The 15,292-nt window shown below is 35.1% G+C and overlaps 1 protein-coding gene across 3 annotated transcripts in view; it reads left to right on the top strand.

Annotated features, from left to right (window-relative positions):
• Positions 1-15,292, top strand: part of DLC1 (DLC1 Rho GTPase activating protein) — a 278,334-nt gene that overhangs the window by 41,798 nt on the left and 221,244 nt on the right. Inside the window, exon 1 of one of the 3 annotated variants that reach the window (XM_084519049.1) lies at positions 11,124-11,277. The exons of 1 other annotated variant lie outside the window; for it this stretch is intronic. The gene's annotated coding sequence lies outside the window, so the exon portion shown is untranslated. Of the gene's footprint in view, positions 1-11,123; positions 11,278-11,907; positions 12,381-15,292 lie in introns of those variants that run through there. One more of the 3 variants, XM_084519048.1, reaches the window with a different exon arrangement.

The raw sequence follows: 15,292 nt of genomic DNA, 5'->3' as shown, positions 1-15,292 counted from the left end.
TTCTGATGCCCATCATTCTGAGGTTTCAGTACCAACCACCAGTTGTGATGTGATATATTTCTTTAGTTAGTTGCACTTTAATACTTGGTGGAGTTAATACTCCCTGGAGTTAGGGGAAGGGAAAAGAAGAAAAAAAAGCCAGATATTTTTCTTCTAGCATCATCTAGCTCCATGGTCTGTGGATCAGATTCTGTCATAGAATCACAGAATGATTTGTGTTGGGAGGGACCTTAAAGACCACCCAGTTCCAACTCCCTGACATGGGCAGGGACACCTCCCACCAGACCAGGTTTCTGCCAGGCATGAGGCATCCACAGCTTCTCTGGGCAACCTGTGCCAGGGCCTCACCATCCTCACAGTAAACATTTTTTTTCCATATGTCTAATCTAAATCTACCCTCTTTTAATTTAAAGCCCTTATCCCTTGTCCTGTCACTCCACTCCCTGACAAAGGGTCCTTCCCCAACTTTCCTGTAGGCCCCCTTTAGATACAGGAAGGCCACTATAAGGTCTCTCCGGAACCTTCTCTTCTCCAGGCTGAACAACCCTAATTCCCTCAGCATGTGTTCACAGAAGAGGTGCTCCTCTAGATCTGTGCATGTTCTTCTTGTGCTGGGGGTCCTAGACCTGAGCACACTATTCTAGGTGGGGTCTCGGAGGAACAGAGACAAGATTAGAGGAAAACTTTCCCAGCAAGTGTCATGAATTGAATGATGAAATTGTCATGCAGAAGCATTAATACTTTTAATCCTAAATCCTACTTTCTTTCCAAAATAATTCAATTTATCTTTATCATTACCCATTCTATGTATTTTTAATATTTGTACCTGTGAAATTCCTAATAAAAACAAAAAGCATGCATCTACACCACACTTATTTTTTTTTCAGCAATTCTTTCTCATACTTCTTTCCTATGTGAAATCTAGCCCATGTCTTGTAAAATGTCAATCTTTGTCCCTCTTTTGTAATTGGTATAATCTCAAAACTAAGCATGGTGCTAAGAGCAATTTTATACACAGCTGGGAACCCTCATCTATAAATAGTAGCAATTCTTGGAACCAAATCTGTGCTGATTTATATGGCTGTTGATTTGGATTTTCTTTCTTGGACACCGTGAGTAGTAAGGCTTGGAATACTGCAAAAAATACTTATAAAAACAATATTAAAATTATCATTAGGGAATTAAAAGGCATTTCTGAGACTATTGTATTTATATTCTGGAATCTCTATATCTGCATGCTTACCAGAGTATCATGTTGAAACAAATTATGGAAAATTCTTATTCTGCCTCACTTCATGGAAGTAAAAACCCCATATAAAAAATGTCAAAAAATTGTGTTAGCAAAGAAGGGATCATCCTTCATCAGAGAGTCATAGTTGAAAGTAGCTTAAAGACTAGAAAACACAGACGTTACAGAATCTAAAATGCTATCCAGATCGATGTCTGAAATTGTCTTAAATTACTTTTGTTTGCTCCTATTATCTGAGCTCACTTGCTAACATCTTCTATTCTCTGATCTACAACAAATTTTCCAAATCCAAACCAGGTTTCTGAAGGATGGAGAACTCTGTTTTCATTGAGTGCTCCAGAAAGCTGTGGCCTGAGGGGGGCCAGGACAGTGTGAGACAATATGCTTTCACTGGGGTACATGGACAGGGCTTTGCGTTCCCATCCAGTGTGGGGATGCAGTCAACAAATTCCTTTTTGTTTCCCTAACTAAAACCCAGTATAAGGCAACACCCCACACTGTGTATACCTGAAGTACCACAATGCTTAGGGATATGGTTTAGTGGGGACTGTTAACGTTAGGTCAGAGGTTGGACTCGATGATCTTGAGGTCTCTTCCAACCTAGAAATTCTGTGATTCTGTAATGACAAGCTTTGGACCTACCTCCAGAATTAACTTGCTTCCCTTTCAAATCCATGGGTTCTCATACACTGAGGCTTCACTGAAATAATGTGGCCAAATTTCACCCATGTTCCATGTGCCTCATCAGTCTGCCTCGCTTCAAGGCAGATTCCAGTCTATGGTTTAACATCAATATGTTCTTGTTATTAAAAGGACATTTAATTTGTTTATGAATTCTTTATAGCCATTATATTTCTCAATTGGTAATTTAGCAATTATTTCTTTAATTAGTAGAGTTGTTTTTTTAAGTGAAATAGCCAAAAAACATATGTCTCAGCACACTGTGTTGTGAAGTGACTTGCCTGCTGGCTGTACATCTACTTTAGTTGCTGTTATACCACTAATTTTCTGAGAAATTTCCTTTTTAGCTAAAATGCCCCCAAAAGATTTTATTTAAATATGTACTCCTCTTGGACAAAGACCAGCACGTTCTCTGTCACTTAAAGTTCTTAAGGTTGAATAGATTTAGGTCCTTTGCATTCTTACCAGTTTTCAGAGCCTATATGGCTACTCACAAAACCACCAAAAACAGTTTCTTCTTTTTGTGTAAAATCCTGATAAAGTTTATAGTCATGCACAGACTCTAGTTGTCTTGTATCAAGCTCATATTAAAGTCTAGTAATGTTATAACAGGGATTTTAATATTGTGATATTTTGTTGAGAAGTTGCTGCCTTTGATTAATCAACAGTATGTTTCATAAAACCAATGCAATTAAAAAAGCAGACCTTTATAATATCTATCAGTTAGGGAAATGCAACATCTTAACTTTTTTCAAAGCTTTTTTTTTGTTAAAGAATTTTGTTAAAGAATTACCCTGTCCACATGGTAGCAGAAAAATAAAGTACTGAAAGTACTTTTAGTGCACAGAAATTAGAATGACTACCGCTTTGTTGAAACAAATTCTTTGTGTCCATACAGATACTACTTTTCTTATAAATTTTAAGCTTGGTACCATAGCTATCTGAAGACTCATCTACTTGATATTGTTCTTTTAAATGGAAAGAAAAATGCTTGCTTAGACTTCTTGGGTTTTGTGAACCCTTGTTGAAATTTTGTGATTTTGTTCATCTCTTTTAGCTGTTAAGCTAAGTTAAAAGTAGACAAAATTTCTGTGGCTCTTTTCAGTCCCTAAGTTTGGTGGTGGTATGTGAGTATATTCCACAATTTATTTAGGATGCTGATATCTTTTCCAATCTGTTTTCTGATACCTTAGGAGCTGCTTTTTTACTACTCAGCTTCAGACATTGGAAGGTTTTTGGTATACTCCTTTCTTCAGTGGTAGTTTAGATTTAGTTTAAAATAAAAATTGTATCCATGTTTTCTACATTCTGAGGTACGTTCAGCTATGTAAAATCAACGTTTATCTCAAATCTTAACTAATTACCAGATTACATGTATGAATCACATATTTGACGTGTTTCCAGAAAACAGAGGAATCTTCGTCTTTGAGGCATTAACTCTGAAACCTGAGTCCATAAGGACAGCGTCAAAAGCTATAAATATATAAAAACTATAACTATATTTGGCCTGAATTGAATGTATTTCTAGAATGAAAGTTTATCTAGTACTTTTGGAAGCCTGCATCTCTTGCTGAATGCACCCATGCAGTTCATGCTGTTTCCAAAGGAGTCTTACAATTTTGAGCTGAATTAATGCTTTGGTCTTGTATAGATCAATTGTTCAGTCATCATATATGATGATTTATATTGTCATGCAAATGAATACTTATTAAATAATGTATTTCTTTTGATGATTATACAAACTGATTTAAGTCAGCCCAGAACAGCTAAGGCTAATGATGCTAAATAAAATGACACCAGGAAAGAATCTTTCTGAGGTAATCCAATAATACCCTATTGTTTTGGAAGTCTGAATTTATTTTGAGTAATCATTGGTTTCTACAATAAAACAGTGATAATTATATTTATGTCTCCCAAGTATTTTCTCAGGAAACAGACAGTCTTCCTTTGTTTGTTTTAAGAACACACACAGTACCACTGTAAGTATTTTATTGTTGACTCTAAAGATGAAATAGATTACTAATAAAATGGAACATGATACTAAAAGAGCAAATCTTTAGGGTGTTTTGCAAAAGAGAAAATAAAGGCAGAGTTTGCACAAACTTTCATAGGTTCAGTAGGAATTTTGAATACTGTGTGCATATCTAAATGCAAAATAAACAGGACCTTGTCATTTTGTGCTGTACAGGATGAAAACTGATGATACCACCTTCATCTATGAAATTAGATTAAAATATTAAATTTATTTATAATTTATATAAATAATTATAAATTATATATTATAGTTTATTCGATTGAAATTATTATTAAATTTATTAAATTAGAATAATTAAATTAGGTGTGCGTCTTAAAATCATGAGCTTCATTGTATTTGGAAATAATCTGGAAAGCAGATTAACACTATCAAAGGCATAAACAAATTCTCAGTGAAATATCAACTCTTATCATCAACATGTCAGTCATCATTGTCAAATGTCTTATCAATGACAGCATCATTGTTTGTTTTAATGGGATATTTGGCATAATTTCAACTAGTGAAAAGTACTCTCTAGACATTCAAGTAAAATACATATTTCCCTGTGAATATGTAGGGTTAGTATATGCATAATGTTCTTCATAACAGTAGTGTTGCTATAATAAATAAGATACTGCCATTCACAGATCAAGCTAAGGGCTAAAATCATGCATTGTGTTGGTCCTTACAATCCTGTTTCTTTCTGGAAATAGCTGTGTGTTTTTATTATCCTTATGCATGTAGAAAACTTTCATGTAACATCTACAGAGCAACTGATTACATCATTGGTTAACATCATCAGAAGACAATACTTAAAACAATGGTAGTATAAGAGTTTTATGAGAGTTTTATGTTTTAATATTGTGTTAGAAAAACAAAAACAATTGACTAGTGTTTTTCCTGTGTGTTCATAATCTTTTTTTTTTTTTTTTTTTTTTTTTTACAAATAGTCTACAGGTTGATGGAGTTTGGTTTTCTTATCTCCTTATTCCCTTTAGATACAGCAGTGACAGTAGTTTTTCTCATGTATATTTTTGTATCCTGTTACCAACTAGCACTGAATATACCTGTCTGAACTGGATTTGAACTAATAACTCATAAGGCTTTCCATTGAGCATGTGTTGGACTTGTTGCTCAAGTAATTTTTTAGATCAATTCTTAGGATAAAGTCCACTGGTATAATTTATCACTGCTAGCACTACAAGAAGTTTAGGGCAGTGGTCTTTGGGTTTCCCTGTTCACCCACTGCAAACTTTGAAGCTACTACAGTGAGAAAGAAAGATAAGCTGCCTGGATATTATTGAATGTTCTTGTGGATCCCAACCACAGAAAGAGTGTTTAGAAAGGGGATCAACAGCTTTTATATTCTTAGATTCCACCTTGAGTAAGTGAATAAAAATAAAACAACCATCACTTAATATAAATACACAGAGAAAATTACAAAAAAATCAGTAGAGATATGAAAGGTCTCATGTAGGTTATACTGAATAGACAAAGCCAGTGGGAGGCTACATCATTCCACAGGTCTGAAAGCAATTAGGACTGCTTCATATTGCTTCCAAAAGCATGGAACAAATGGATCACATCCTCAACTGCTGTAAATTGAAGCATCTCCCCTGAGTTTACTGCAACTATTTTGATCATATCACAAGAACAATGACAGCAGGAAAACGTGACTTGTAAAGTAAATGTACTTCAGTGTCCTTCCAAGAACATTCATATGCTAAATGACATTTAGAGAAAGAAATGTCTTCACTCAGTTGAGAAAACCTGACTGTATATTGTCTTCTCATATGCAATACTTAATGGTGCTATTCTTAATATTTACCATGTGTAAGCACATATTTTGCTGTATCAGGGTCTAAGCTCTACAGATATAAAATATGCCACTCACACCCATACGATTACTTTTAATTTAGCTTACAAACTCAGTTACTTTGTATAGTACTTGAAAACAGAGGGAAGTTACTTGCATCTTTATGCTTTAATCTTGCTTGAAATTTAAAGTCTTTGAAATGAGAATTGTGTTCACAGTGGCTTGATTTAGAAATTCATAATTGTTTGAAAGACATCCACAGAATAGAAGGTAGCTTTTGCAACAGTAAATGTAAGATACAGTTCAACAATACACAGCATTCTGAGTTTCTTGCCAAGTTATGACAGATACACTGATTGATTACTAAAAGGTAGAAAGAATGCCAAAATCTGGATAGGATATTCCACTGAGACTGGAACCACTTATTCTTCGATTAGCTCTTGAAACTGTGGTTTAATTTCAGTTTACATCATCATACAACTGTTTCAACCAAATAGCTTTGTAATGTCTTGCTGAACTTTAGCATTGCCTATCTAGAAACTTGAAGCTGTAGATTGTGACAGTTTCTTATTTCCATGGGGACCACAGTAATTTTACTCTTAGACTTTTTGTCATCAGTTTGCCTCAGTGCTCCAACAAAAACAGAAGAGTATGATCATGAACCAGCATGTACAGTAACAGGTACACTGGAGAGCTAATCTGAGGACAGTTTCATTGCCCTTAGGACACTTAACTGCATCCATCTTTGGTGGTTTTAAAATGCTTCCATGTAATAAAATAGAGTATGCTGAATGGATATCACATGAAGATTAACGAATAAAAGTTTTAAAAATACTAAGACAAATTACCACTGATATTTGAAGCTTGTAAAGGAGATTTGTTTTTTGGAGCAATAGTTAACAATCCATGCCAGGGGAAATATAACCAAACTCGACCAACACACTTTAAGTAGACATATATTATAAACAAAGTCCTTCTGAAAATTGAAAACTGGGGTTTTTAGTCGTAAGCAGAAAATAGAACAAACTATTAAAATGGGTAATCTACATAAAGATTCTCATCTACCCATTTTGGAAGTCATATAATTCTTTGACACATCATTTGACACATTTTGGTGCTTGTACCTGCCTCAGAAGAAGCTTCAGATTTCCGAGTTTATCTTCTGTGCAAAAACATGTATCTTTGAATTAAAAAAAAAAAAAAAAAAAAAAAAAAAAAACTTTAGCTTTCTTCTTTCCCTTTGACGGCTTGATGATAATCCTTGTTAGCATGTCACTGAGAAAAGGAAGGTAAATAAGCAAGTGCAAGACTAAAGGTATCTAAGAAACAATCTAAATATTTCCACATAAATTATTCAGAACTTTAGGATGTTTAAAAATTAGAAACCAGTATTTCTCAATGTAGAAGTGTAATTAACAAATTCCTAATGAGCAGTTTATTTATAATTATTTTGATTTGGTATTAAAAATTATACACTATTTCTTGTACTGATGCACTTTGACTTTTTCACTTCACTTGGTGAGCTGTCCTGAGAAGCATCTATTTGTGTTCTAATATCTAAAGGTTGATGAGGACATTTGCCAAGTATGTCCAATTATACCCCATTCAAAAAGTTTTGAAGGTGAAGAGTTCTGCCTATAGATGTGGCTTGAACACTTTTAAATCAATTTAATTGTGCTGAAATAACCATTGGTAAGTTTGCTGAAACTATGAAGAGCCATTTTTAGACTTCTTCATGCAATCCACTTACACTGTAACCCAGTGGATTGGAACCTAGCAAGGATATAGGAGATATGCTCATGTCCCTGAACACAGCAAGTATCTGAAATCTGGAAATCTCTCATACCTGGTCACTGCACCTACCTCCTGATTATAATCATGTCTGTATGCCTGGTGAATGCCCCTCTTTCTTTCTCTCCGTTGCTCCCTCTTGTGTTTTACAAATACTGATTTCATCAAAAACAAAACTTCTTCATGAAAAGTCTTGACATCAGCCAGATAATAATTCATTCAGTATGAAATGCAAAAGTGTGAAATATTTCATGAAATCTGGTGGTTCCACTGTGAAGCAAAAGCAAATATTGAAACTCTGAAAGTGGTTAAAAAAAAATAGGTCTATCTTGTACTTTCAGCAGTTGCTGGGTATATTTAAACAAAACACTTGTTTTTTACTTGAGGAAAATATCTCAGGTTTAACTGTATATGTGCTTTTTAGGGAAAGAAAAAAAAATCTCAGCAAAAGTCGTTACATATTTCTACCAGGCAAAATAAGATTAAGATTTCAGGTGATCTTCTTTTCTCTCTTGCTTGTTAAAATATATTTATTACTTCCTCAGCAGGATTGCTTTTTAAGCATGAAAACAGATTGGGTAAGTCCACAAACACTGATTTTCTTTCAGTGAATCGCTCTGAATTTTGCATGCAATAAACCACAGCTATATTGAGTGCTAATGATTTTCTATAAACCGTCTGCATGATTTGGACAAACTGTCATTAATTTAAGTTGCATAGTAGATTGAGCAAGAACTAAGTTATGGAAGAGTACTAGCACCATATGTAACTAATCTTAGGTCTAGAAAGAACAGTTGCATATTCAAAGTGTGGCTGAAACTATACATATTTGATTCAGACTGATATCTGCATATAGCTACAACAGAGTTGCTGGAGTACTTTGACCTTTTCTTATTTTTGAATGGTTTTGGTAGATAATTTAACACAGGATGTTATAAATTGGTTTCTCTTTCCATAATAAGTCATGGGGCATAATCAGCTTAAACTAGCATGACAAAAAATATATTATGGATAAATAACCTTATAGACATATATGTTAATGATTTTCTACATTATTCTCATTTTATAATTAATTTAGAAATACATAGATATATAACCTAGTTAGGATATTAGAATTCATTATCTAACATTACATAAATTGAAATTAGACTTGTCTGAAGACCTGATTTACATGGCCTAGCTTTGAGCCATATGCTTTTCTGAGCTACAGAGGTAACAACAACAAAAAAGTTACCTTTGTGTTTGATGTAAGTTTGGGCATAGCGAGGAACTAAATTCTAGAATTTTGATGTTCCTAGGCTGACTGCAATTTTACCACTGCATATAAAGTATTATTAGATTGCGTCCCATTAGACTTACCTTGTTTCTCATTCCTGTCAACTTTTTTTTAGTTCTATTGGTTGTCCAAGACCCAACAGAATTATTAAAATGTTCAAACTTAGCTGTTCTGACTTCTCATGTTCTTTCTTCTCCTTTTTCGCCATAAAATATTGCTATATGCTTTTTATTGTTATCATTATGAAGATCTATCAAAGCAGCTTTAATCAATCATTTGTATTCTGGTTATTCTCCTCCTTTTTGTAGATGTAAAAGCAGGAAAAGGTACATAGGAAACAGTGCATCCCTAGGTTTCTCAGATAGATAGGAAATGGACAGACATCATCTATGATGTCCCTCTTTTCTCTGGTTTAGTTATTCAGCAGGTGCTGGAATAAAATCAAGCTTTATTAAACTGTTTCACAGAGCAGACCATGTTCTAATAATTTCATAATCTATAAATATGTCCTCACTCATTTTTATTCTGTCCCTTCTTGTGACCAGCTTCTTAAAAATAAATAAATAAAAATATTTTTTAAATTAAAGTTTACCGATGATCAGTGTTATGTGAACTTTAGCTGAAGAAAAATAACTAGTTTTAAAAAATAAAATTTTGTCCTGAACTGTGTTTATTGTTTTGGAACAGCGTGTTACAATTTCGCATCACTTTTTTTTTTTTTTTTTTTTGGTATTGTCTAAAAAAACATTCTTAGGAACTTTTAACTGTAAGGAAACTAACAGCTTTTTGTTTTTATTTTGATTCCCATAAAAACAAATTTCGTAATTGTGTAGTTTGTGCAACTGCATAATTGCAAGCAAAATGTGTCCCTTCACAGCCTGTAATTTATTCACTGAATTCCAAACTGGAAATCTTTCAGGAAAATAGTATAAATCGCAATTTAGATTGCAGTAAAAGTTTTGCATGTGGATTCCCAACCAAATATATCTAAAAATCATTCTGCAAAGTTATTTACCTTTAGCTGCACTTCTGACTGTTTACCATCCAAATTTACTACTACATATGCCATTTCCTTGCATGGGCTTCAAAGTCTTCTGTCTTTGAAGATGCAGAGGTTAGGCTGGTAAGTCATTTCACTTAAGGCTTTCTACCTCCACTACGCACATACATTTAAAGCTACTGATAAAAAAATTCAAACCCACTTCCATTCAGGCCTGCATAATTTTGCAACTAACTTTTAAAGTTAATACTGTAATTTTAAGGCTGAAAAATGCATATATAAAATTACATGGATGAAAATGAAGACAACCTTCGGCAAATTTAGGAGACTTTAGCACAAAGTTCCACATGCTGAGGAACTGAAACTTAACAAATTAGCTCCAGATATGGCTGTATTAGCAAGAGCCAGAATCAGCCTTACAGAGCTGGCTTTTCTTTAACTGAAGAAATGCACTCCAGAAGACTTGCTTCAGCTAGTTGAAGGCATTATATAAACAGTTAAAAGGCAGTTGTAGGAGGCTGGTAGAAAGATCATATATCCACAGTTAGTAATTATGAAGGCTTCCTATCTCCTTTCAGTATAAATATCCTGTCCCAGTTGTGACAGGCCTCCTGAGCAGAGACTTTCTGGTCACTATATGCTGAGGCACTATTTTGTGTAGGTTATGTGATGTCTTACTGCTGCATCTCTAGCCTCCTCTCAAAGTCAAAGGCCAAAGATGCCAATCAATAATACAATCAGTAATGGTAAAATCAATTAATCAGAGTGATAATTAATAAAGAAGGTTTGCAACAGCTGAAGAAGTTGCCAGAGGGTAAATGATGCGTGACCAACCCACCTGGGAAGACAACTAAACTTATCAACATCACTTCTTTTATTCAAGAAGAGGGAAAAAAACTGTTGGCTTCAGCCTGTGGTTTGGAAAACATACCTGGTAATTACCGTTATGATTCATGCTGAATTAAATTAAATGTGAATAAATTATTTCACCTAAATATGAGACCTGTGACCAAACATGTAGTTTTTGTGTTTTTATTAGTAGCATTTGTTATATGAATAACTAGCATTTATTACTAATTGATACCCTAATTAAAGCCATACTAGTCATTTCCATTAGCTTACTCAAACTTCTACAGAGCTGTCCATCTGGTTTTAATCAAAACCAAATGGTAATCCAAGTTCTCAGGCTGGAACAGCTAAGAGGAAGTCATTCAGAGGAGGCAGAAGAAAGCAGAAAAGATAAACAGATGATATTCACTAAATTTGCATAGAGCAAAGGATGTAGATGCTGTAGGTTTCTCTGGAGACGTGATTCAGGCACCCTGTCAAACTGGAACGAAGTAGTTACAAGTGTTTTATGTCAGCAAAATACTAATATGATCAAGATGGAGTCTGTCCTTTTGCTTTCGCAGAGCTGGATTTGTGTGACTCTGGAGGATTCTCAGAAGAGGTAAAGCAACATATACCATTGCCTGCTCTATGCGTGCGCTTAAATTGTAACATTCATTTTCTCAGATCCTGCTAATTCTCTTGAGTAGGGATATAATTTTAGCATACACGTGTACGTGGTATCACCGAACTGTGCGTAGTTGCTGGTCAGACTAACGCTAGACCCTTTGTAAATGTGATGTGTTAGTTGAATTTAAATCGGGTTGCTCTCTGCCTGCTCCCTACTACCTGGTGCCAAAGATCAGGCATCTCACAGCCGTTCTTCTGTTGCTCTGGATGACTGTTGTCTTTGCACGTACGCTGGAGACATATGAAATTTATATTGTTCTAAGGAAAAGAGAACAGGGCGGGTTTAAAAACATGTTTGCATTATGTAACTGTAGCACAGACCTTCCAGTTTGACAGAAATACCTCAGCAGTGTGTTAAGCTGAATGTCTTGAAATGCTCAGGCTGGCTGGCTTTTTCCCTTTCCCCCCTCTCTGCACGCTCTCTCCCTTTCTCTGCCTCATGCACGCACACACGCGCTCTCTCTCTCTCTCTCTCTCTCTCTCTGTCTTTCTCCCTCTCTCTCAAAGGCAGGAAATACTTTTCAGGCAATCTGGGCCTGGTTGTTGAGGCCCCTTTTACAAAACATCAGTCTGAATTTAGTAGACAGAAGTCACTGGGAAAAGCTTGACAGGCTCGTGCTTAGCTAAGGCTCCCTCCAGCTGCAGAGGGTGTTTTTGTTAGAATCACACATTGAGCAAAACTGCTTAGAATAGAGCAATGATCTCAGTAGCGAAATCTGAACTTTTATGCTAGCAGGAGCTAACTGGGACTGGGCTCTTTTGTTTGTTGGGGTTTTGCTCCATTTTTTTTTTTTTACATTTTTATTTTTATTTTTATTTTTGCTTTTTTACCAAAGACTTCAGGGAGTTCATGTCCGAGCTCTGCATTTTCTTCATCTAGGTATGGCTGTCTTGGAATCTTCCTATACTTTACAATAGCACAAAATACAAACATTTAGAAAATAATAATAGAAAGAAAAGAAAAAACAGCAGAGAAACAAACAGCATCCAGCACTGGATCTTTCAGCGTTCAGGATCTCAGCACTAAAATTAGAGGTAAATAAAATAATAATCATTACAAATGTACATTTATTTGTAGGCTCTGTGCCAATTCTGTTTATCAAAATGTGCCAGATCTATAACAAAATCTTGTGCGTTTTACTTAATCTTTTAAAAGTATGCTTGATATTCTGAACTTTGTTTATTTTCATTCATATAAATAGAGCTGCATAGTCTTGCTTGCGTATTTTTAATAGACATTAAATAGGAAAGCTAGAAGTGTGAATAATATCTTTTTTCACCTCATTTGCCAACAGGGAGGGCGTTTAGGGCTATGTTTTGTGTCCCCCTCTCCTCCCCCACCTTCCCTCCCCTCCCCTCCCCTCCAGCAGTAATGAAGTTGAGTTCTAGGTAGAAATATATCTGTTACACCTCTGCGGGTCTCAGTCTCTAGCTTTTTCTTAGTCCTAGATGAAGTTTATGGCATAACTGATAATACAGTCATATGTACACTCTAAACGTGCAATTTCAAGGTAACCTTCTTGGTGTTTGCTAAAGTAAGTTATTTTTAGTAGCCTTTAATTAGATATACAGTTTGCAGTGTGCTGCGCTAGCATTTAGATGAGGGAAAGCAAGATTCACTGAACTTCAGCTGACTGCATAACTTTTGGTGAAGATGTATGAATTTACTCAGCCTTCCTTAACCTAGTTAAAAGTTACAAGAATCTGCTGCTGAAATGTTTAGGGGGAAATTCGGGATAGCACTTTTAACTGTGTGAATAGAGCTATGGCTATTTTATGTGAGGTAGTTTTTTAATTATTAAATTGTTACAGACATCAAGCATTTTTTCAGGGCAGCCCTTTGTCATTCTGACAATCTAAGGGACAGCTATTACAGCTATTATTTATAAGTAATGTAAGAGGTTCTTTCTTGCTTCTGTGCATTATTAAGATTCCATATAGTTATTGGCCAGTTTGGTAATGAAACAGAAATCATCTGTTCGTATACATTGGAGAGAATTTCATGAATTTTTAATTGCATTTTTACTGAGTATTGTTTCAAAGCAGTTGGTGAGTGGGTAAACTATTTTGTGGTCTGAAAGGAAGGGAAGGTCCAATATCTCTTCTGCATTAGATTGAGAATGTATGCTTTACTGCCCAACCCATTCGGACAGAAGAAAGCTGTTCATGGTGGTCAGAAGCTCTGGACTGTGAAGAGCATGGGTCTGAAGATAATAGAGAAAAGCTGGCAGGCAGCAAGTTACTCCTGGGTATATCCTGGGGTGAATTTCAGAGTAGCAGTCACTGTTGCTTATGCACAGCCTTCTGCAGTTCTTTGCCCTGGGCTGGGAGAGCTGTGGTAGGTAGGTGGTGGGACTAAGAAGTTCAGAAAAGAATCTGACCGGCTGAGCGTCCGTGTCACTCCCAAGAAATTTATGCTGGAACTTTGATGTCCCAAGTGATTTGGCATTAGTGCCTTTTAATGCATTCTATTTCCATACTTGCCCCTACAAGTCTGCATATATATACTGAATATTAGCCAGGACTGTAGTTAAACAGGATAAAATATCAAATGATAAAAATAACTATCCACACCAAGGATATCTTCAGTATCTACCTTCTGCAGTATCTTCTTCTGGGTTTTAAAGGGTATAAAGACATTGTTTGACTTCACTTGCAAATAAAGGTACCTGACACATGAGACAGTTGAACTATAAGGTAGACAACAGAATAAAACCCAGAGAATATTTTCCATAAGAAAATGTAAAACAGATAGATATCCTACTTTTTCGTTTAGAAGGTTTATAGAAAAGTCCTGGAGAAAAATCACTATTATTCCTGGTTCTACTTATTCTAAATTCTGTGTTTCGCTATACTATTTTCTTAGATATTATTGTTTAAAAAATAAAATTGTCAAAAAAACCCTCTATATTATATATAGCAATAATGAACATGGATGCATAGGATACAATCTCACACTAGGCATCCAAAGTTTTTGACCTACTCTTCCTTCAGAAATGTTAATATTCTTAACTTGAAACACACATACGGCCAAAATAGTTATAGATGACTCCTTTGAACAATTAAGCACATGAATTAACATCTGCAGCCTTGAAGAAAACTAATGCAAGTGACCACATTTTTATAATAGAAACAATTCCAAGAGCTCTGCTTTGCTATAAACTTATATCCCTGCAAATTCTTTAGAACCAAGGTTCCTGTTGAACTCCAAGTTAAATTCTGTAATCAGAGCACGTGAACAAAATTAGTTATGATATTTGGGTCTAATTCATGAAGATCATTGTGATTGACAAATTGTAATTCCTTCCAAAAGTAAATGAAAAACATAATTAGTTTGGTAGACAATTTTTGAATAGGCAAGACAAAGTAATTCTTGTGAACTGCTGAGCTTAAAATCTGTTTTTAAGCTATTCTTTAATGTGGTGGGAAAAATAGAAGGAATATCCATTTTGCCTTCTTCATCTAACTTTTCAACTGTTAGAAGTGTTATGCTGAATTTTCTAACATAATTTTCTGTTGTTCTTAGAATGAAATTTGTTGCTGAAAAGTATCTTCAATATAAAGCTTCCCTGTGGAGGGCAGTAGCAGAAGCAGGAAGAGAACTTAGGAACATTTTTCTCTTTTCTCTGATAGGAGATATGTTTTAGAACATTTGCCTTTTTTCTTTTAGTCATCTGGTTCCATTTTCTGTTGTTTGTTTGTCTGGGGGATAAAAAAAAAAAAAAAAATTGTAATATCAGCGTTCTGTTCTTCTACAAAAGAAAAAGGGAAAAGACAAAAATGGAATAAGGGCAATTGAAATAGCATAGCCAGAAGAGCTAGATCTTGATCTTCCTAATATCAGGTAGATTGGGAGGAACTTCTGGAGATCTCTGGTCCTACTCCTCACTCAAAGGAGAGTCAACTGCATCAGGTTGCCTTGTCCACTTGAGTTTTGAATATCTCCA

This window comes from Aythya ferina, assembly GCF_964211825.1.
Source record: "Aythya ferina genome assembly, chromosome: 4".
Taxonomy (NCBI): domain Eukaryota; kingdom Metazoa; phylum Chordata; class Aves; order Anseriformes; family Anatidae; genus Aythya; species Aythya ferina.
Note: the sequence above shows the minus strand (reverse complement) of the source record. Positions and strands in the feature narration are given on the sequence as shown.